The 21,812-nt window shown below is 46.0% G+C and overlaps 1 protein-coding gene across 4 annotated transcripts in view; it reads right to left on the minus strand.

Annotated features, from left to right (window-relative positions):
• The window catches only part of JCAD (junctional cadherin 5 associated), a 60,357-nt gene that overhangs the window by 20,860 nt on the left and 17,685 nt on the right, over positions 1-21,812 (minus strand). Inside the window, exon 1 of one of the 4 annotated variants that reach the window (XM_054273439.1) lies at positions 8,746-8,808. The exons of 2 other annotated variants lie outside the window; for them this stretch is intronic. The gene's annotated coding sequence lies outside the window, so the exon portion shown is untranslated. Of the gene's footprint in view, positions 1-4,491; positions 4,556-8,745; positions 8,809-21,812 lie in introns of those variants that run through there. One more of the 4 variants, XM_054273440.1, reaches the window with a different exon arrangement.

The following is a 21,812-nucleotide window of genomic DNA, read 5'->3' on the forward strand; positions in this document are numbered from 1 at the left end:
GAAATCCTTCTTGAGCATTATTTGCCCTCACACCTCTGCAGAACTACTTAGAACAATAATATAAATGATTTTGTACATCTTTCAAGAAAATAAAACATTGAAGGAACATGATTCATGCTGCAAAATGAAGCATACAACATCAAGAATTGCCCAAATCAAGGACACACAATTTGCTGCTGTCTCTAATTACATGACTTGAGGCTACTGAATTCTGCAGGACTCTGTCCTTGATTGGTGTGCAGGCTAGGTGATGGCAGCTCTTCCTGGGCTGTCTCTACAGCAGCTATTCAAACACTGCTTTGAAGATATAGTTACTAACAGGCATCTGAATTACAAAGAGTATTATCTAGATGGGTCACACATTAAACTAGCTTATCTTCACTCACGTCTGGGTGACATTATTCTCATTTCATATCAGACATGTGCCAGACAGAATATTTATGCAGACAGACTAAAGTGAAACAATCCTCTCGACTCTAGGCACCCAGTCTGAAGTGCTTACATCCTGATTTTTTGAAGGACTCAGCTCTAAAAGTGAATTAGGCACAAAACAACTGCTGCCAGAACCTAGTGCCTCTGCACACGAACCTAAGTATGGCAAATAGCTGTCCACACAATGAAGACACAAACTCATTTTGAGATGAGCCAAAAAAACTGGTTGCAGTAATTTGTGTACTGTGCTTTCCTCCATCCCTCTGTCCATCTAATCCAACTCCAACACTTTTGTCCAGGAAGCCCCATGTCCCCCCCACCCTGTTAACTCCTCACCACCACATAACCCAGTGCCTTCATTTCCCCCTTCCCACACTCACCAACACTTCTTGCTGTCCTCCCCCTCTCCTCCAGGATCCCTTCTCTGCCCTCCTGTCTCCTGGTCCCACCAGTTGAGCCACTCTTCCCACACAGCCCACCACTGTGGCAGTCAGCCCATCCTTCCTCCTGCACCCCTCACAGCTTCTGCTGGCCAGCTCTCAGTTTGCATCCATCACCCCAATTTCTTCCTTCCCCATCTGATGAACACCTACTGTCCTGTCTACACTTCCAGCAGAAGAACCTCTGTTCCTGCTCCCAGATTTGAGAGCCCATCTCACCTACACTGGAAGAAGCAGGAGCTGTCATTACAGGGATGCTCCCACTCCAGCAGCACAGCCCTGCACAGGCACGCTCTGCTGGCACATCCCTTGGAGCAGTGAGGGCACGAGCACAGGGCGGGGTCACCCGTGGGCTCATCAGCACCAGAGGCTGGGCTGGGATGGATGGGGAGAAAAGTCTTCAGAAAATGGAGTAACTCAAAGCAGAGTCTGCCAGGAACAGGCACAGATGTCTCCAAGCCTTGTCACCAGAAATCCTGTTCTTGAACATGATGGCACCGCAGCTCTTAATCAAAAAGCTGAAAGATTTATTTTCTTTCCCCTTTCTAATGTGGGCAAAACAACATTCCTTCTCTCCTCCCCTCTAGTTTTTCTTGGAAATGGTTTAGCTGACAATATTAAAATAAACCTAGCCTGAGAGAGAGACACAACCTGAAAGTCTCAGATCAAGTGATAAAAGCCTGACAGACTAGAGCAATGGCAAACAGGTTCTTATGGTTGTTTCAATACTAGATGGTGCTACTTGCTCTGTCTAAATATAACCCTGAGCTATATCCCAGGAGAATATCTAAGGCTTTGGACATTTTAATTGCTCCTGTTTTCTCACTCTGGCTTTGCATGTGTGCATATAAAACAGCCTATCAAAAGCACATTAAACAAGGTTTTTACCTTGCTAATTTCATCTTTTGCAGGACAATAAGGTCAGATGGGACTGTAACCAGCAGATTGCAGTGGTGATGTGCATGCAGCCACCCCAGAATGCCATGCCCCTGCCCACAGAAACAGCCAGCACCACATCCACTGACTTGCAGACACACGCTCCATCGGGAAAGATAAATTAATGTTTTTGAAGAGCCTCCAACAATAATGTTCACTATGATCAAATGTTAGCTATTTAATGCAAAGATACTCTAGAACACAGGAGAGACTGGAGAACATTAATGTAAGTTGGATGTATACAACTTGGTGGGGCTTAATTAAGCATAGGCTAGGAGTAAGGAAGGAGTAGGGAAATAGTCAGGGCTGCCTCCTAGCCATGAGTAAATACCTTCTAGAAATTCTCAAAGGATGAGTGAAGGGCAAACATATTATCCAACTTCAAACAAAAGGGGGAAGGAGACAGATCTGGGGTATCATAGACCAAACAGCCTTGCTTTGATTTCAAATCAGACAAATTATTCAATTCCCTTGTAAATACTTATAACAAATGTTGATTATCATGGAGCAGGAGGGAGCAAATGTGTGATCCAAGGAGAATTTCCATCTCCCTGCTTGCCGCCTTGCACTGCAGCTGCATCCACTCCCACACGATAAAGCCATGAGAAAACAGAAAATACAGACTTGTCAAGAACAAATTAAGCCTAATCTATTTAATTTTCTTCTTTGACTGAGCTGGAAGCATAGTGACTAGGGAGGAAAAAACAGCACAAGTCACACGTTGGAATGAGGAAAGCTTTGATGAATGCATGTGATAGTCTTATATGCAAACCAGGTGAATACAACTGAGGTATAATTCACTGTGGGCAGGCATACAAATACTTCAAATATCTACTCAAGGAACAGTAGCAAGACCAATGGCAACCTGAAAAGACACAGAAGGACAGTGCCTGGGGTCTTGTTCTACTCAGTATTTCCATTAATGACTTGTAAATTAAGAGGAAGATTACAATTACAAATCTCTAGGGAATGCTGTGAGCATTTTCAGGGATTAAAATTAGAATAAAATCTTAATAAATCAAAGACCCAGTCTGAAATGAATGATTGAGATTCAATACAGGCAGGTGTAAAAAAACATGTTGAAGAAGAAGGATGTCATGCAAAACAAAAAGAGGCAGTACAGCAAAAGAGTCTCTGGGGCTATAGTCACAAAGAGGGACGACATGATTTGACTCAATGATCTTAGAGACCTTTTCCAAGTTTAACAATTCTATGGTTTCAGGATGAGAGCAGTGCAGGGCTTGGTAGACACAGGTGAATAAGCTTGGAGATATATCAAGATGAGCATCACACATCAGGCTCTTTACTCCGCTCAGCCCCATTTCCAGTTTGTGCCCTACCTCAAGCAAGATGCTCACAGGAATGATAAAAGATTTAGCCAAGTGTGACCCCTAGAGAAGAGGGTACAAGAAATGGGCTTGTTTAGTTGGGAGAAAAGTGTGGAGGAATGAGGGTGAGAGAATGAGAGATGATAACAAGTTTTAAATATGTCAGGCTGCTAAAAGGCTGCAATAATCTTGTCCTACTCCCTGCAGAAGTGGATTACCAAAGGGACTGGCTTAGGAAGCAGCAAGGGTGATTTAGATTAGGTATTAAAAGAAACTGTCTAGCCATAATGATAGTTATTGACTGTTTATGCTGGCAGGCTGTGAATCAATACAGGTTTTCAAGAACAGATTGAACATCTATCAGAAGTGGTGCAGATGAAGCAATCCTGCCTCAGAGACAAGGGATTTGGGATGGAAACTAAACTGTGTAATATTCTTTCTCTACCTTTCCCCCAAAAAATGTCTTGTTCTGTTGGCATGCCCCACACATTTCCAAGAAAATCAAAACTCCTTCCCACAAATCTCTCAGTGCTACAAATAGCCACCTCCCCTCAAATACAATGTGACTTTCCCCTCTATCCTCTTTCCCCTCTAGACCCCTGCTAGAACTCCCCCTGCACCCTCCTTTCCTGATATCTCTGCACTGCAGGGAAGAGTGAGGGGGTTGCTAAGGGAGTGCAGGTCTGGCACAGGGGTAGAAAAAAAAACTTTGCTTCCCCTCCAGGGATGGGAGGGACAGGGAGGCTGGGACACAAAACACACACCATGGGTTGAAGGCTCCTGAGCAGAGAAGAGGCAGCAGACGAGAGGAGGCACCAGAAGGGGGTCCTGACCAAAGGATTCTGATCACATCATGGATACACACCAGGCAAAGCTTCAAGAAAGTTTCCATTGCAGTCAGTGCTGTACTGAAGGCTTAAAAGCTGCTAGTGCTACATGCATAATCATCTCTGCAGACTACATGGGAGGAAGACAGGCCAAAGTCTTTGCTGGAAGATAAGCCAACTTTATGTTGTTCTGCATGTCTTCCCAGGCCAGTCCCTCCCATCCACCTCAAAGAAATTAAAAAGAAATATGTGAATTTTTGTGTTCAACTCTCATTACCTGCGGGCAGGAGAGTTCACATTTTTTTCTCTAACACAAAGATTCACAGACAGTGAAAATTACAGCTCACATCCTCTTTGCATTCTTTGAGCAAAAAGACCTCACTGAAATCCTGGAGGAACCGTGCCAGAGAACAAATTAATGATACAATGTGTCTCCAATAAAATTAGGAAGTGGGAAGGATGAGAGGAACAAGTCTTAAAGAGTTTGTTTAACTCTCAGAAGGTAGTTATTCCTGTCTTGTATCTCACCGGTGCAGATGCATCTGCAAACCCACCATGGCATGAGAGAGAGTGCACAGCATCTCCTGGGGCAGATCTCCACGCGTGACAGCTGCTCTTCAGGTGCTGCATTTGTTGGGAGCTTTCACACTCTGCTTTCTCACATTCTCCAAGGAAAAATGGTAGAGAGAGAGAGATTATTTTTTTAAGTAATGTGGGGGTTTGAGTATTGGGGTCACAAAATGCTGAAAAACATGTCTGACTATGCATGGATGGGAGTTGGTATCCAAAATAAGTTTGATTTTTAAATTTGCCATGGACCAATCCAGGCCTGACTGAGCACTGATAGGCTGAGGCTCTTGAGCATCCAAACAAATGTAAATGCCTAACAGGGAGAGAGGATATCCAAGCATGCACAGATACCACTGTTTGTATTAGCTGGTTTTCAAAATGTCAACAGCTGGCTTTCACTGATGACAGACCAGCACATCAGTCCACTGAAATTGGCCCAGATTTTTTTCAGAGAAGGGGTAATTGTTAAAGAGCACTCACTGATACTCTGTGCTCCAGATATAACCAGTCCTTACACCAATTGGCAGCATATGGTGTATTTCCTCAAATGACAGCTTTTGTCTGTCACAACAGGAGAGCAAAATAGTACATTTATTACACAAAGAGTAATTAGTCAACTCTTTGCCTCCCAAAAAGGAGGCTGCAGAAGAGGATGCTTTATAGGACTCAGATGAATGCTTCCATGCTGTTCACAGTTTTGTATGGGGCAGTTCACTCTGGTAGAACAAAGCACAGGGAATCACATTTGTTGCTCACATTGTAAAATCAAGATGTTTTGGGCTGATCATCCTACCTAAAATACCTATGGGCAAAGTCCTAATAAGCTACTCCCACATTAACACTTCATGAATAAGCATTATTTTTTGTATTTTTAATAGAAAAGCTCTCCATCTGTACAAGAGAAAAAAAAAAGGATTTCAATAATAACTGTATTAAATCTGTCAAAGCAAAAATTTTTAATAAGGGATCTATCACATGGCTGAACTTCTTTGAGGTGACAGTGACATGACTTATAGAGCCTGGGCTCTGTGATCAAAAGGATTACACACATTAGCATCCTACTAATCACAGCAGGACAGGCCAGCCCATCAGGCCAGGACTCACGGAGGAGGGATCCATAAACAAACACTTTCTCCTGCTCACAAATGTGGCTGGGAGCAGAAGTGTTCCAAGGTTGGTGTGGTCTTCTCTTCTTTCAAAGAGATAAGGATTGTGTCTTCTGGAGTAAATAAATTCTCAGCAGAGTCTTACACATCTGTTTGTTTACTCATTTTCGGACACTACCACCCTCTCCTGTGTGTTATCCCCTTTATATTACCCCTGTACTATAATCAAATGCCCTCTCTTCCGGACTGACCCTCTGCTTCTTCCTGTATTACAGACGCCTTTGATCTTTGCTTCTTGGATCTGTGTGTCCTGACTGGTAGTCTCAGCAGGATTTCCCCCTGACCCCTTGCTCTACCAGAAAACAAATGCCAAAGTAGCATTTTCATGCACTAGCACAGAAGAAAACTAGACAGATGCTTGAGAAGGCTGCACACGATCAATGTTGTGCTGCTGAAGAGCTGTGTGTGCTGGGCAGGGCTGCCCAGCAGCAAGGGAGGCCCAGGCTGGTGAAGGGTGACCCACTTCCTGAGCACAGATGAGCCCCCTGGACCAACAAGGTGAGCAGTCATCATCACAAGTGGGAAGATGGACTATCCTGAAATTTCAGAAGCAGCTGTTCATTTTTCCCCCTTCATCACACTCTTAGTGACTTGCAGGGTGCTATGAGCATTTTCAAAAAGCAGAACCTAGCCTTTAACTTTTTTTTTCCTTTTTTCAACTATCTCAGATTTTTTTCCCTTGCCTCACCATTTGAGACAGTCCAAGTTATGGCTGACAAATTCCATTAATATCCTAACTGTAATACTCTTGGGCAAAGAGGCTCCTGCGGCTTTGCCTTCCCTGCAGGCACTGCCAGTACCAGAGGAACTGAGGGTTATTTCTAGGTAGATGTGAAAAGATGCCATCAGTTCACACAGAGACCTTAACAATCGCATCAGGACTGCTGAAAGCCTGACCAACCCCTTCCTTCTCAGCTGGAACTGGTGAGTAAGTTTCCCCAGCAAGCCCAAGCTCACTTGCCCTTGCAACAAAGCACAATAACAAGATTGCAGAAAGCAAGATAACCCTTCCACTCAAGGATTGGAAAACAACATCTGTTAAAAAACAAATAAACTGGTGTAATGGCTTCAGCAAGAGACCCAGAGACTTTAGAGATGTAGCTCGTAGCTTGGTCAACACATTGTGAACGGCAAATTACAAGAGAACAATTGTTTCATACCAAGCTCTCCCACCCCTGAACTCCCTCAAGGTTAATTAGGATGGCCTCTGGCCAAATTAATTAGAGGAGAAGATTTGGGCAGGACTTTGCTATGCACTCATAACTAGTTCCAAGGTGACCAAGAAGTTCAGAAATGCCTCACCTTCCAAGTAGAGCTTGCTTGGCAAAAAACAAGCTCACATGTGCCATGTCATTCTTCTGACAATCAGGAGAAACACTTAAAAGTCGTGTTTCCCTAACTAACAGCTAACGTGGAAGAACTTTCTGCATCCTTCCCACTGAACAATATGCCCTTGTTTATTTTCTGTGTGCTTTTTAGGTCATAAGAGGCCAGTGAAGTTATGCATCTAAAGAACAATATCGTACTGTAACATGCCAGTTGATACACACAGCCTGGCAGACCCTGAAAGATCCGTCTTTTCCAAGAGCTGGCAAAGGCATGTTGCAGTGTGGAGAAACACTTAACATCACCATAGGAAGGAAGGATGCAGAAGGGCCCAGCCTTTGAAATTACAGACTAAATTGGTGTTTTAGTTGGTATTCTAACGTGCCCTGATGGTGCAGCTTAGAGATGATCCTGCCTTGAGCGGCACAGCCATGCCCAGCTTCTCTATCCCACGGCAGCAGTCTGCCTCAACTTCCTCCTGCTGCCCAAAGCATCCTTGGAAAAGGGAATAGCTGGCAGGACCACACTTTCTCCTCCAAGTGGTACCATGGTGAGTGGTAGAACTGCACAGCATAGCAGGGTAGAGCAGATCTAGCCTCAGTGATTACAAACCAAGTGCTGGCACAAATTAAGGCTCTGCAAGTGACCGCATCTCTGATCTGTAGAGCTCTTCGCTGTCATTAATCTGATATTGTTTAGTTTGAAGCCGGAAGGTTGCTATTTTCCATGTGTCTGTTACCCACAAAAAGCAACAGCCATTCTGGGCAGAATCGGAACTTCTGAAGTAACAATGAGAAACTGCCTCAGCTCACGCAAAGAAGTGCAGCTGAATGCTTTTCAGCAGGACACAATTCTCATTGTCACTAGCCAAGATTTAATGTCTTGACTCTGTGAATCAGACTGACTACTTAGAAAAGTTAGATCGTGTGTTCACTTAAAGACAGGGGCTGGAGTAACTTAACGTGTAGAGACCATGCCAATAAAAAGCCATTATTCTCAACCCTTGACCAAAAAAAAAAAAAAAAAAAGTAAAAAAAAAAAAAAGGGAAAAGAACCCAAACAACCACCCATCCTTAACAGATGCAAGAGTCTTTTGGCACAGATCCAGTGGCAGACTAAGGCCATGATTTGCAATTCTGAGGCAATTATGAAATGACATAGCAGCACAGATCTCCTTCTGACAGAACAGCTGAGGTCTTGTCTCCTTTGCAATAGGACATGGCTTAAAACAACCACCAGAAAGTAAAATAACCCAAAGAGCCATTTAACTACTGTGTAAACACCGGAGTACAGATAAACACCAGGAGGGACGGCACTCGGTGTTTCAGACCCTGGTGCCACATCCTCTGGGGTCGGTGAGAGCCGGCACCGAGCCGCAGCCGGAGCCGCGGTCCCGGGCGCAGGGGACCACGGCGACCGGCGGTGAATGAAGGGAGCGGCTCCAGCGAGCGGCACCGACCAACTTCCCTGGGACCCCGGCTGGGGGCGAGCTCCGGGGGATGCCGGCAGGGAGCCCCGCCACAGAAAGCGGCCACGGGGGGAGAGAAGAACGAGCAGGTGCAAGCGATGGGAACCCGAGGGATGGGAACCCGAGGGATGCGCCCCCGCTGCCGCGCACCGCCGTCCGCTCCGGGACACCTCCGAGCGCTGCCGCCCCGTCCCGTCCCGTCCTGTCCTTCCCGTCCCCTCCCCTCCCGCCCGCTCCCGGGCCGGCACTCACCGCTCCGGGCGCCGCGCAGGACCCGCGGGGCCGCCGCGCTCAGCGGCTGCGGGAGGCGCCGAGCCCGCGGCGGCCGGGGCGGGGCGGAGCGGGAGGGAGGAACCGAGGGACGGAGGGACGGACAGAGGGAGGGACGATCGCGGATCTCCGCCCGTCCCCCGCGGCCCGGCCCGCCCGGGGGGCGGCGCGGGCAGCGGGCGCTGCGGGAGGCGGCGTGTTGGTGTGATTGCTGCGGGCAGTTGGGCGGGCAGCTCCTGCACCCCTTCCCCCTCTCTCCACAGATGAGCACAACTCACGGCTCAGCTTTCATCAACTTTCTTAGCACAGGGAAAATCTGCAGAAGGGAAGACGGGTGTGTTAAGGATGGAGAGGGACGTGAGCAGATCTTTCCAAAACTTGCTGTTCCTGCTGGCACCTGGCTATACACCCAAAGGGCTTCTCTTCAACATGGTTTTCAAACGTTTTTGAAGCACTGCTTCCCCACCTTTCCCCTCCCATGATCTATTCAGCCTCTAGAAACAGGTGAATAATTTGCAAATCTCTTTTGGTTTAATGACACTCTTAAAAAAAGAATATGTTTGTGAATCATTTACTTTAGTAATTGGCTGGGCCCATCAACTGCTTGCCCTGTCTTAATTGACTTTTACCCCAGGCTATCAAAGCGCTCTTACACATGTTCATAAATTGAGTCCTATCCAGTATGTGCTCTAGTTAATAGTGAGAAAACAAGGGCAGTAAAGTTACATGATGAGTCCAAGGTCACGGCACAAGTCTGCAGGAGAGCCCAGAACTGAATACAGGTTTCCCGTGCCCCGGTTTCCCAGGGCTCTGGGAGTTATTGTCATTGACCTGCTTTTCTATGGACATCTCCTTTTGTCTTCCAGCAGTGGCGGTGTGAGCCTGCAGCTGCTGACACGTGGTGCAGTCACCAAAGACAATGCCACCAGCAGCAGGGGGACCTTGAGCAGACCCCTGGCACCCTGTCCCTGCAGGGTACCTGTGAAGTTCTTTGTGGCTTTGCTGGTTGGGAAACTCCTGTATTTTCCTGTGGTGAATTCTTGTAGCTGACACAGTAGTCAGTCAGTAGAAGGTTTAAGTTTTGTCACAGAGCAGCTTCATGTGGATGTGACAATAGCAAGGTTTTTCATCAAGGAAGCCGTGCTGCCACAGTTCCCAGTTCATTATTTGAATATCTTGACTGACAGGCAAATTGGGAGTACTGGGTTTATAAAATACTTGTCTCCTCTGTGTTAGAAAAAATTTCCAGAATTATTTTCTCGTCTGCATGGCTGCAGCTCTGAGCTGTTTGTTCTCCTTGGTTGTAGAAGACAGTCCTGTTTAAATCCCTGCTTCTCAAGACAAAACTTTTGCTCTGGCTGGGTGGTCATGGTGTGCCACACAGAGCAGGTCACAGCTCTCTGTTGGGAAAGCTGCTTTGGCCCTGGATTTAGGGGATGGGAAGTGGGGAGGGGGAACAGGCTGGACCATTCCATTGGACCATTTGCTGAACATTGTCAGAGTGACATTTTTGTCGTCATGAGGTCACAGCCTGTAGAGATCATGACAAAAGCACAGAGGACAGCAATCTCAGACCTGCCTCTCTGCACCTGGGATTAATTTTTGCTACATCTCCTCTGAGAACACTTTGTGGGCTGCAAAGGGAGGTGCAGCCCTTGGAAAGAGGCACTCCTGCAGGTTTGTCTGGAGTCCTGCAGTCACTGAAGATTTCCCCCAAGTGAAGTCAAAGGACCTTGAAGTTAGAAAAACAGAGGAAAAGATCCTAAAAAAAGAAATCACTGCCCATGCTTCTAGGTCTCCTGTTACAGAGAAAAAACTGAAAACGTGAGCTGAACATACTCCACAGTCAGACACCAGAAAGCAAACATGATTTTGAGGACAATAGGAGGGATGCCTTGGGCTGGATTCACAATTAACAACAAATGATCGCTGGCAGCCCCAAGTAATGTCCAAGGGGGATTGCCCAGAGGGTTGGTGTAACACAGTCTGTGATTTGGGAAGTCTGAGGGCTGAGCTTCTCAGCACCAGTGCAGCTTCCAGGGAGTCCCTTTGCTCCTGCATCCCCTTGCCCTCTGCCTGTTAGAGAGCGAGTTCTTTGGGCAGATGTTGCTTCTTGCTGTGCCTTTGCCCGGTGCTCGGATCAGTGGGGTTGTGGTCTCAGGTTGCTACTGCAGTGCAGACTGTGACTGCCAGAAGGGCAAAGATGAGGAAAGCAGAGGAGGCAGGAGAGAATTCTGCCTTTTGATGGTGAATGTGCATAACTGATGGAGCATTGCTCCCCTGCAAAGGCCACAGTCCTGCAGCTGCCTGAGGAGATCTCCCTCTCTTGGCTCTTTCCAGAGAAGCAGACCATAGTCAGACATTTTTGAGCTTAGAGCTTCATCCTTAAAAGGCTAAAAGAACTAAATGTGGCTGAGAGAGACGCATACAAATGGAGTTTGCAGAAGAGAAAAGAGCAGTAAAGCCACTCACTGTCCTGCCATGTAGGACTCCTGAGGTGGGTAAATTCAGTGTGATGGGGCAGGGTGACTCAATGGGGCAACAGAGGAGAGAACCATTATTGTCCCCCTGCAAGGAGAAGGGCAAAGAAACCACGGATCAGAAGCTGCTGATGGCTGTGTGTGCAAAGCTGGGTACCTGGACAGGAGCACAGCGGGGCTGCATGGACCCAGCAGGCAGCAGAGCATCCCTGTGTCACAGCAGGCAGGCTCAGATCAGGATCCTGTGGGACATGGCAGAGCAGGTCTGCGTGCCTGGGCAAGCAGGGAGCACCAGGACTTGGCTCCTGAGGAGATGAGGAGCAGCGCCTGCAAGTCTGGCCTGCAAGTGGCCATTGTGGACAGAAATTGTGGAAAACAGAAACACACAAACATGAGCAAGACAGGCCAGATGGGGGAAATACAGATGAATTAATTTAGAGGGAAGGGAAAAGGAAAAACACAGAGACATGCTGCACACCAGCCAACTCTTCAGCAACAGCACTGCAGCGTGTCATCACTGTGCCAAGTGAATGGGAAGTTGTGCTCTGCTCGATGCAAGTTATTGCTGTTTTATGCCTTTATAATTCTCCCTGGCCACAAAAACTCCCTGACTGGGAGGTTTTATATTTACGTTTTATGTCCCATCAGCAGTGTCGCTGCTCAGGATCGGAACTTTCCTGCCATTGCTACAGAACTTGTCGTGGGCTTGGAGCCTCATTTCTGGAGGTGATCATTCATCAGTGCTTTTTACAGTGAAATCAAACATACTTTTTCATAATTTGGTAGGGTTTGAAGTGATTAGGTGCACTAATTACTCCCCAAAAGACTGTAACAGGTTTTGTCTTAGATCCAGTTGCTGGGAAAATATTTAGGAACATATGCTGAAATCACCACATACCTGAAGTTTACCATAACTAACTAGCCACAGATGTGCTATTAAACCCCTGGTTATTTTTTCCTCTTGTCCATCCTATATGGCATGTTACAGCCATAAGATATTAAACTTACTTAGAACAGCTGCTAGTCAAAACCAAAATAGCTATTACCTTTGTGCAAGAAAAAAATCACATTTCCCATCCTGACAGTAATCACTTGTTTATACAATTGGCACCTCCTTTCAGCTTGGAACAGAGAAACTTCAGATATTTTATTGCTACATCAAGGGAAACACTAAGCATTGCTGTGGAAAAAGGGTGATTTTCATTTGACAGTCCTCTGGTGCTTTTTTAGCTGTATTTTGACTTGGTATTCAGGGATCCTTTTCTTGAACTGCTTTATTGCTTCCTAGGCATCCCAAAAGAGAAGGAGGAGTGGGTATGTATTGAATAGAGGGAAATAGTTCATGATGTCAGGCAGTGACCATTCTGCAAAGATTATTTAATTCACAGCATTTGCTGTCTGTGCAAAGTGTTGGGCCACTGCCTGCTGGGGAGCAGAAATAGTGCAGTCATGGAGAGTATTTTCCTTTAAGTGTAAGGACTAAGCTATCAGGTCTGTCAGATGTACCTTGAAGTCCTAAAGTATGACACATGAAAGTGTGCTGGAAGGAGGAAAAAATGGGGGGGAAAAAGCTAAAAATAAAAGACTAGTTAACACTGAGGAAACGTACACCCATATGAGTGTGAGTTCCTGAACATTGTGAAGACTGACGAAAGGGCTGAGGGGTGTGGCACACAAATTGCCCTGCAGAATTTAGCTGGTTTACATTTGGGAAAATTAGGTAGTGCTTCCAAAACTTTTGAAGTGCTAAATATTGTTAAAACAATCCTTACAGCTCTTTCATTCAAGGACTTGGCTCAGGGTACTCAGAAAATAACTAATGAGTTTCTCATCATAACACCCAAGAGAAATGGGAAGTTATCACAGTAATTACCCCTGTCACCCAGCTGGGGAGCAGAACAGCTAAGCCTTGTTTTTCAGGGGTGTTTCTTGACTGAAATATTTGTACAGTCATTCAGCTGAAAAGCTCTTGAGAAGGATTAGAAGCTCCAGGTGGCCTCTCAGCAAGGTGATGAGGGGAGGAAGAGTCATCCCCCAAAGGTAGGGGAAGATAAAAGGAGAAAAATTATCCAGTAGCAAGGCATGTTGGTGTTGGATCTATCCTACTTTTCTTAGCTTAAAATTTGAATGCTTTCTACTTCAGAGAAGACTAATTCCTGCATTTCCTTAACAATGTACTGTAGACTTGATAGTATATGCATTATGTACCAGGGTACAGAGTGGTACAATGCAGATGTTATGGCAGCTCCATCCATCTCCATGAAGCTACACATGGAGGCTCAGCTGTGACTGCCACATTGGCATTCCTGCAAGAGATGTGAGCTTCACTTGATGAGGAGGGAAGACTCACAGACAGTGGGAAGTGAGACATGTGCAGCTGGGAAAAGGTCTTTTTGCAGGTACAGGTTTTAGCTTGATTTCTGTAATAACAATAAATTAGTAGGAGCTGTGGATCTCATTAACGTCATTGTGCAGACTGCAGCATAAGGAAAACAGACTTCAAAAAAGCTGAAAGAAGAGCAGCCTTTGGTCAGAACTCATGAGTTAGCACATGTTGATGATGTCTGTGGAAATGCTGCCCTCACATTTAGTTGTGAGTGCTCAGCAGCCACCAGGTCATGCCTGATGTCCAGTGTAAGTCTAGTCAAGCAGTGGGTTCCACCCTGTCCTTCCATCAAACATATGGCTACAGCTCAGTACCATCCTGCTGTGACTCCAGATTTACTGTGTCAAGATCAGATACTGACCTGTTGGGGTTACAGTGAAGACTGAAAATAAACTGAGGTTACCCACAGGCTTTAGCTAAAAATTCTTTGCCTTTTTCATTAAATAAATTTCAAATTTACTTGGGAAAAAAAGAAAAGAGTCAACTTCATCTTCAAAACAGCTGCAATCATATTCTTACTAGTCCAGATAATTTAACTTGCAAATACATAATGGGTGCTGACCAGGTCTTTATTTGGGAGAGTAAACTCTGAAACAGTGGAGAACCTGGGGGAAGAGAAGCACAAGGGCCAGAATGATAAAGGTGTGTGAAGTAATGTAGAAACCAGAGAGGCCTTTTGGGAATGTCTCCTCCCTTTCCTGAACATATATGTATAAACAATAAGTTGGAAATGGCAAATGCAGTACAGATAAAATCATTCTTATTTATTTACACTGATACATCTAGGCTGTGAAATCACTGCTATTAAGAGGCAACTAAAGCCCTGGGTTTTATTAGAAACAAAGGAAAATATATACTGATGGCAGAATAACCTAGAGCTACAGCAGCAAATATCAAGAAATAGAGTCTGGAAAGGGTTTAGTCTTCAAAACTTTGGTCAGACTGTGATTATTGGGAAGATAAAGGAAAGCTGCCCTGGAGGAGGTTACTCCCTTCTCCCAGGCCCACTCACTGCCATACAGAGGGGCTCAGGGTGCTGAGGGTCCTGTGTGCAGCTGGCAAGGGCTTGCAGCAGCAGGGGCAGCTGGATCAGTGGCCATGGGCTGTGGGGCTGCCACTGCCATGACAATCCTCCTGCTTGGCCCCAGGAGGCTGGAGATAAACACTGTGAGTGACTTCCTTCCCCCAGCACTGCCGTACTTTGGGCACCAGTCATGGTGGAGCCTCTGCAGGCAGCTCTTCCCTGGGGAGTGCAGATTCTCCCAGGAAAAGGAGAGCATCCTTGAAATTGTGTTTTAATACACAAGTAAAAACTCTCTTTTTATCAATGCTTTGTGTCATAGTTTCTATTAGTCTATAAGAACTGAATTAATAGCTATTTGACCAATTTCAGCTTTTAGCTGTGGTAATATAAGTTTTCAAATCTTAAGTTTCAAAAGGCAGCACTGCCCTTTCTGAAATACTGCCTCCCTCCAGTGGATCTACATGAGCTGCTTTTATGAGATCAAGGGAAGAAAGCTATCTCCAGTAGGTAGTTTGGGTTTTTTAAATAAGAGAATCTGAGCACAGTAGCAAGGGCAGAGAGTGAAGAAAGGCTTGTTTGTAATGGGAGCACTCAAAAAGTTCAACAAGAGTTTGCAAGACCCCTTCATGTCAGCGCATTCCCACAGAGAGCCTCACCCAAAAAGCTGAAATTACAGTCTTCCTCAGTTAAAGAAAAAAATGGGAGAATGACTTGTAATTTTGGAACCAGGAAAGCTATGTTTATCCTCCAAGACACAGCCCCTTGAAGCCGTGACTGTCCTGCAGGGTTAAAGAGCAGGCAGAGCCCCAGAGGGACGGGCCGCGGCCGCTCAGCACCCAGCACCAGGCGTCTGTCTCCTGGAGCGAGGGGCTGCTCCTGTTATCTATCTGATACAGAGCACTGTCACGGCTTCCCGTATCCAAACACATCTTGACACTGGAGATTGCACAGATCCCAGGCTCTGGAGGGAGGCCAGGGACGTGCCCCCGCCCCAGCACAGCTCACGCCGCGGAAATCGTTATCGGGGAGCAGCGACAGGTCCCGGCCGTCTCGGATGGGCCAGGGGTCAAAGGATTATGACTCAAATTCATTCTTCATAGAGAAATCTTTTCCAAATGCCTGGCTACGCTATGAAATCACACAGGGAGTGTCCTGTTATCTGTGGGGGTGGTACAGACCCACCTCTGCTTCATGCGGAAAACCAGAAAAAGAAAAATACAGCTGTGCAGAGCATCCCTGCTGTACAGAGTCAGCTTTCCAAGCTGCTTCCCTTCCTTTCTACCTGCCTGCAGACAGGTTTAGCACAGTGAGTGGGGATATGTTTCAGCCCCACAGTAATAAACTTGTTCTGTGCATGTGTATTTTAGTCTTGAATTTAACTCTTATTTACTCTCTTATTCTTTTACATGCATTTCTGCAGATACTTATGTCATTCCCATTTCTTATCTGCTCTCCACTGGAATTGCTTTTTGAAGAGATAGGAAAGGAGATGTTTTTTTGGAAAAGTACTGGTACCCAAAACTTATCTGAGCAGCATTATAGAAACACAGTTTTGCTTGACAACCTTTTAAGTTACAGCAGCTGTGCAAAGGATTGCAGCACAGAATGTCAGCGTGTACCGGGCTTCATTTGGATTTGAAAGTCATTGAAATCTGTTAGTTATGTTGTTGAAGTTTATACTGATATTACAAGGAAATCTTTCTTGGAAGACATAGAGAAATGCAGGCTTTTACCAGAAGACTTTCCTGATCAAGCTGTGAATTGTTCTATTTCCTTCCTTCCTTCCTTCCTTCCTTCCTTCCTTCCTTCCTTCCTTCCTTCCTTCCTTCCCCAGAGAGAAAATGGACCTAAGCACCAAAATAATAGAAGATTATTTTTAGCAAAGCCTCATTCAGATTAATCAAAAGGCATCCATGTGCATTTTACGAGGAGGGTTTGTTCTGAGGTCACCTTATGCACAATTTATGCAGCCCCAAATTCCCTAAAGGACTTCCAGACTCATCTGTGGAAATTACACCTCTACCTCACCATATTGAGAAACAGACACCACTGAAGCCTTTTTTATCATATCCTTTCCTTCCCTGGATCAAGCTTCACCCCTGCCATTTGGGCATATTGTAGCACTGTGATACAGAAGCATCATGCGGGCATCCCTCAGAGGAGACAGGCTGTTTAAAGACCAGGGTGCTGTGGGACATTTACACCACACACACTCTTTAATTGCATTGTCGCTGTGCCTAAACCCAGTCACCCCCTCAGGCAAGTCCCTGCTCTGGGGGTCCCACATTCCCCTGTCTAATGTGAGACCTCATAAGTTCTGCCTTCACCTGACAGAGATCTGAACCTGGAAGGAGATCCTTTGTTCAAGCTCTGGAGTGCTCTGGGAGAAAAGCAGCCAGCCAGCCTCTGAATGAAGGGCTGTTTGAAAGGAGATTAAACCCTCCCCTGCATGTGCAACTTCCAGCCAGGCAGCCTACATCAGAGAAGTCAAGCTGCATCCACTCCAAGGGGAAAGTTAAAATAGAACTGAATCTTCTTCCTTCAGCTCCATCTTTTGTTGTGCCCTGCAGGCAGTGTTCACCTGAACATCTACCCTCCAAAGTCAGAGTATGCTTGCCTAAAGTGAAAAATGGCACACACAGCCCTATCTTTTTTTATTCCCATCAACCTCTGTTGTCCTTCCACTGAGCATGAACTTAGTGGTCATGAGCAGCACCACTAATCATGTAGTAGCCATTTTATTTACATATTTCAGAAGGGAAGCTGAAGAGTGAGCTGCAAAACTTGTGGGCTCCTTACCCCACATATTTGCAAATAGAGGCAAACAAATCCCTACAGAACTAACAATTCTGCTTTAAGATGCTGTTCTCTACCTGCCACCTCCCCCTCTAACAGAGTCAGATCTATGGACAGTGGGACCTGCACACCCATTTCAACACCAAGTCAGTGGTTCCAGCCTGGATGGGTTTCTGGACTGCACTGGGCTGAAGGTTTTGCAGTGAAGGGAGTTCTGCTGAGGGGAGATTCCTTGTACAAGTGAAGGAAGCAGCCTGGGGCAATGACACCATAACCCAGTGCAGCTGTTGCTGCAGCATCATTTGTTTGCATTCTAGGATGCATTGAAATGGCAGCTTGGAGCATTTCTGTTGCTGCTTATCCTCTGACTGGGCTGTTGTTAATGCAACACTCACTCAATGAAGTGTTTGGGATGAGGTCCAAAAAAGCACTTAGGTGCCTAAATCCAAGACAGTGATTCACAGCTGCCTAAGGATTTAGGTTCCCCCCTTTGTATGCCCCTTTCCTGAACCTCTTCAAAAACCTGGACTTCTGCAGAAGGTTGACTCTAGGTGCTGTCATCTTTGGGCTTGGCCACCAGAGCCTGCCTGCTGTGTCTGTGCTGTCCAGCCCTGCAGATGAGGTGCTGTGTTTGGGATACCCAGACACTCTGTGGGTGTGCCAGAGCTCTGAATTCAGCAGCCACAGCTGCTCTTGCTCAAACTGTGGCTAACTGTGGCTAATGTTGGTTTTTCCAGCTGATATAGCCACTGTGGGGCTCTTTGCAGACAGAAGATCATGAAAAGAACCGCAAAAAGGTGATTTTATGCTGATGAAGGAGGAGGCAGCCACTAGCCTGGCTTGAGTACATTTCCCCCATGTAACACTCTCCTCCTCCCAGTCTCTAACTCCACAGTAGAGGTGATGAAGATGCCTTTCACAGAAAATGGGGTTTTTCTACTCCACTGTTCTTGCTACTGGTGCCTGATGGAGGATGGTGGAGTCAGGTCTGGCATCTGCTCCTTGTGTGGAAACTGGGTGGGTCATGGGATGCCAGGCTCAAATCCACTGATACTGCCACCTATCAATAGAAATCTATACAAGAATAGCTTAAAGGCATTCCTAACAAGGTACAAAAACCTCCAATAACCAACTCCTCTATTACATTGCAGAGCATGTGGGTCCATGTGCCTCTTTTCTCAAGATAGAGCTCGAAATAGTTGCAGAAAACTGGTTATAAATTGCAGTGACTTACAGGGAGTGAGAAAGAGCATAGCTGCTCCCCTACTGCAGCTTATTCCCCTTGCTCTTAAAAAAGTCACTTACTTCCAAGAAAGCTCTGAGTAGATGACAAACTGAGGCACAGAGTTCCCAGTGCTGGGAACTGGTTATTTGGGATGGCAGCATCCCTTGCTGCACTATGTTTGGGTGCTCTGACATCTTGACTACATTCACATGTCTTGCCTTGAGGCCATTGCACTTTGCCAGGTTTCTCCTCTTGTCTGATAAAGCAGTTAGGGCTCTGTGTGACAGAAACTTGCACTTTCCAAATATAAATCTCAGGTAGAACTCTACATGCACAGGCTGTTTTCCTCATTAAGGCCTTCAGTTACTGCTCTTTACCTAAATCCAAGCTGGGCTGTAAAAGGCTTAATCGATGCAACACATTCACTCCTGGTGATGTCAGGGAGCCACTATACCCATCCAACAGATGAGCTGATCTGCTAGCCAGTAAATTTGGGATGACAAGAAAAGTTTATCATGTTAAACCAGATGCCATCAGCACCCTTCAGTTCTGCAAAAGTGCTCTAGTTCTTCAAAAAGCTATTACTGAGATGTGTAAGGAAAACATGAGACCTGAGCCACTTCCTGCTCCAGCCTTCTGCAGTTGGCACCTCTTCCCACAACCAGGAGAAGAGCCCAATGTGGAAGCATGTTTCTGAAAAGATTTCAAGGACAAGATTTGGAATTTGGTGTCTTCTCTGCCTACATGTGTCCTCAGCAGGAAAACTGCAGAGCAGTAGAAGAGGGAAGATGAGAGCTACTGTGGGACAGAAAATGAATCTCCTGTAGATCTGCCCTTCCATGTGTGTCTGTCTGGGCCCCATCCTCTGGCCCTGCTGTGATCCATATTTCAAAGGGGCCATGATTCCTTCTCAAGTTACTGCTGCTGGCAGAACAGCAGAGCTGGCAAGCGAGCTTTCAGGAATGTCTTTATCCTTCACGATCCATATGAAATAGGTCCAAGCAGTAATATTTTTGGAGAGCCAGATACACAGATTTTGCAAAGGTTGGGAGCAGCAAAGCACACTATTAATAAAACAGTCACCCTGCTCTTGGTTTTGGACTTACTGTGATAATTATAAGCAGAAGTTTTCTTTTGTCTGGTCAAAGATTCTGCTGCTTCAAATTTAGAGCTGTCAGAGAGAGCTGAGCAAGAGGGCTTCGTTCAATGGATGGCATTATCTGCTTCAGCAAGTGCCATCATTCTGCTTTGGTGATCAGTGAAAGAATAAAGAGGAGCTTGTCTGAGGACCCACTCTCCCATCCACTATTAACACTACTGTAGCTCAGAGTAGCCTACCAGCGGTGTCTTGGCTTAGAGAAAAAATAATTTTTTTTCTAAATATATATAAGCATATCTATCACTGTTTACAATGATGAAAGCTAGAACTACTTTAATTGTCATTTTTTTTTAAATTAATGCTGACTTATTTTAACGTGGTACCTTCAACAGGGAGAAAAAAAGGACATACTCTCAAAATACTGGGAATAAGATACAAAGAACAAACTGCTCATAATTGTCTTTTTTTATGCTCAGTCAAACAGGAAAAAAGTGCCTTCTGGCAGCATGAACCTGCCTAGGAGTGGAGATTCTGTTCTGATGGTCAATAATTTTCTCTTCACATTTTCAACTAGTAAGTCTCAACAGTTACCATTAAGAATCAAAGTCTTGATGCTCCAGAGGCCAAAGCACCCACCATTTCACCTCATTTGTAATTTAATAGGTTTATCATTTACACTATGATGTCGCTTTTAAAGGAGATCCCAGTGGAATTAACCAGTACTCAATTTCAGGTGCAGGAGGAAAATGTGCAGTGGAGCATATTCATGCTAGAGACAGACTTTTGTGCCTGGGTACGCTGCAGTGGATATTGCTGAAAAGGGCAGCTTTTCTGCAAAGTTCTGTTATATCCCTTCAGCAGGAAACAATTATCTGTAATACCAATTTCCCGCAGAATTTTGCAAATCCATCCCTACAGGGATTTCACCTTTCTTTGTTTCCCCTGCACAGCACAGAAAGTCTGACTGCAGTGATACAAAATCAGATCTGACTCATTTTTATTTTCAGCCTCTGGCAGCTGAAGGGAATAATCTCATTTTTGACTAGAAGGAGATGAGCAAACAGGGTAAGGGCTGGTGATCTGAATCCCCAGAGGACCTCCAGCAGTGCCTTCCCACCGTGTCCATTTTGTGATGAGAGGCCCAAAAGGAGGGGTGCAGGATGCAGTGGGGTGATCTCTGCTCTAGGGGCACCCATGCCTTGGAAGGAGAAGGGGTCCAAATCCAGGCATGCCAGGGCCCCAAAACATCTGTGGGAAGGGGCACTGTCATAACCAGTGTATGCCTGGAGATCTTGCAACACTGAAGACCATGAAACCCCCGTGGCAGAGCCTGTGGCTGCCTTGAACCATTTTTCTTTCAGCTGCAGCATAGAGGTGTTGTGAGGAAGATTACAGCCATGGTAACCAGGAGTCACATTTTCAGCAGTTTTCTGCATATTTTATCTTGGTCCCCTCTTCCAAAGCAAGATATTTCCCTGCACAGCTTCCTGACAGTGTGGGCACAGCCCTGCCTGTGCCAGCAGGCCTAGAACCAACCCACGGCACAGGGGAGGAGTCTGCCTTTTCCTTCCACCCTGGAAAGGAGCTCTGAGCTCAGTGTGGGGGTGCTCAGGTTCCATGCTGGGCAGGACATGCCCAGGGAAAGGGGATGTGTGGGGTTCACAGGGGAGATGGGCACACAGAGCAGGAACGCTCTCCTCAAGCAGCTCAGCATGTTCAGAGCTACTGTATAGAAATAATTCTCACATAATCCACTTTGTTCCACCTCTATGGACATTTTTAGAGGGCCTCAGCTATGTGGTTGGGGATGCAGGCATGGTGAGCCTGGGACAGTCCATTTTCCTGTTCCCAGAGTCTGGGATCCCAGCAGCAGTGGGGCCTGACCTGCTGACTGACAGGGACAAGTACCAGGTTGGATTATTTAGCTGCATTTCCCACCAAGAGGAGGCTTGTGGCGTTGTGCTGTCAGTCCATCTGCACCAGGCAGTGTGTGGCTCTGCTGTAGCAGAAGTGTTCCAAGGCCATGAAGTCCCGGTGGG

The sequence above is a fragment of the Melozone crissalis genome, unplaced genomic scaffold (genome assembly GCF_028551555.1).
Source record: "Melozone crissalis strain CALT ecotype California unplaced genomic scaffold, PUWL_Pcris_2 ptg000016l_1, whole genome shotgun sequence".
NCBI classification, from domain to species: domain Eukaryota; kingdom Metazoa; phylum Chordata; class Aves; order Passeriformes; family Passerellidae; genus Melozone; species Melozone crissalis.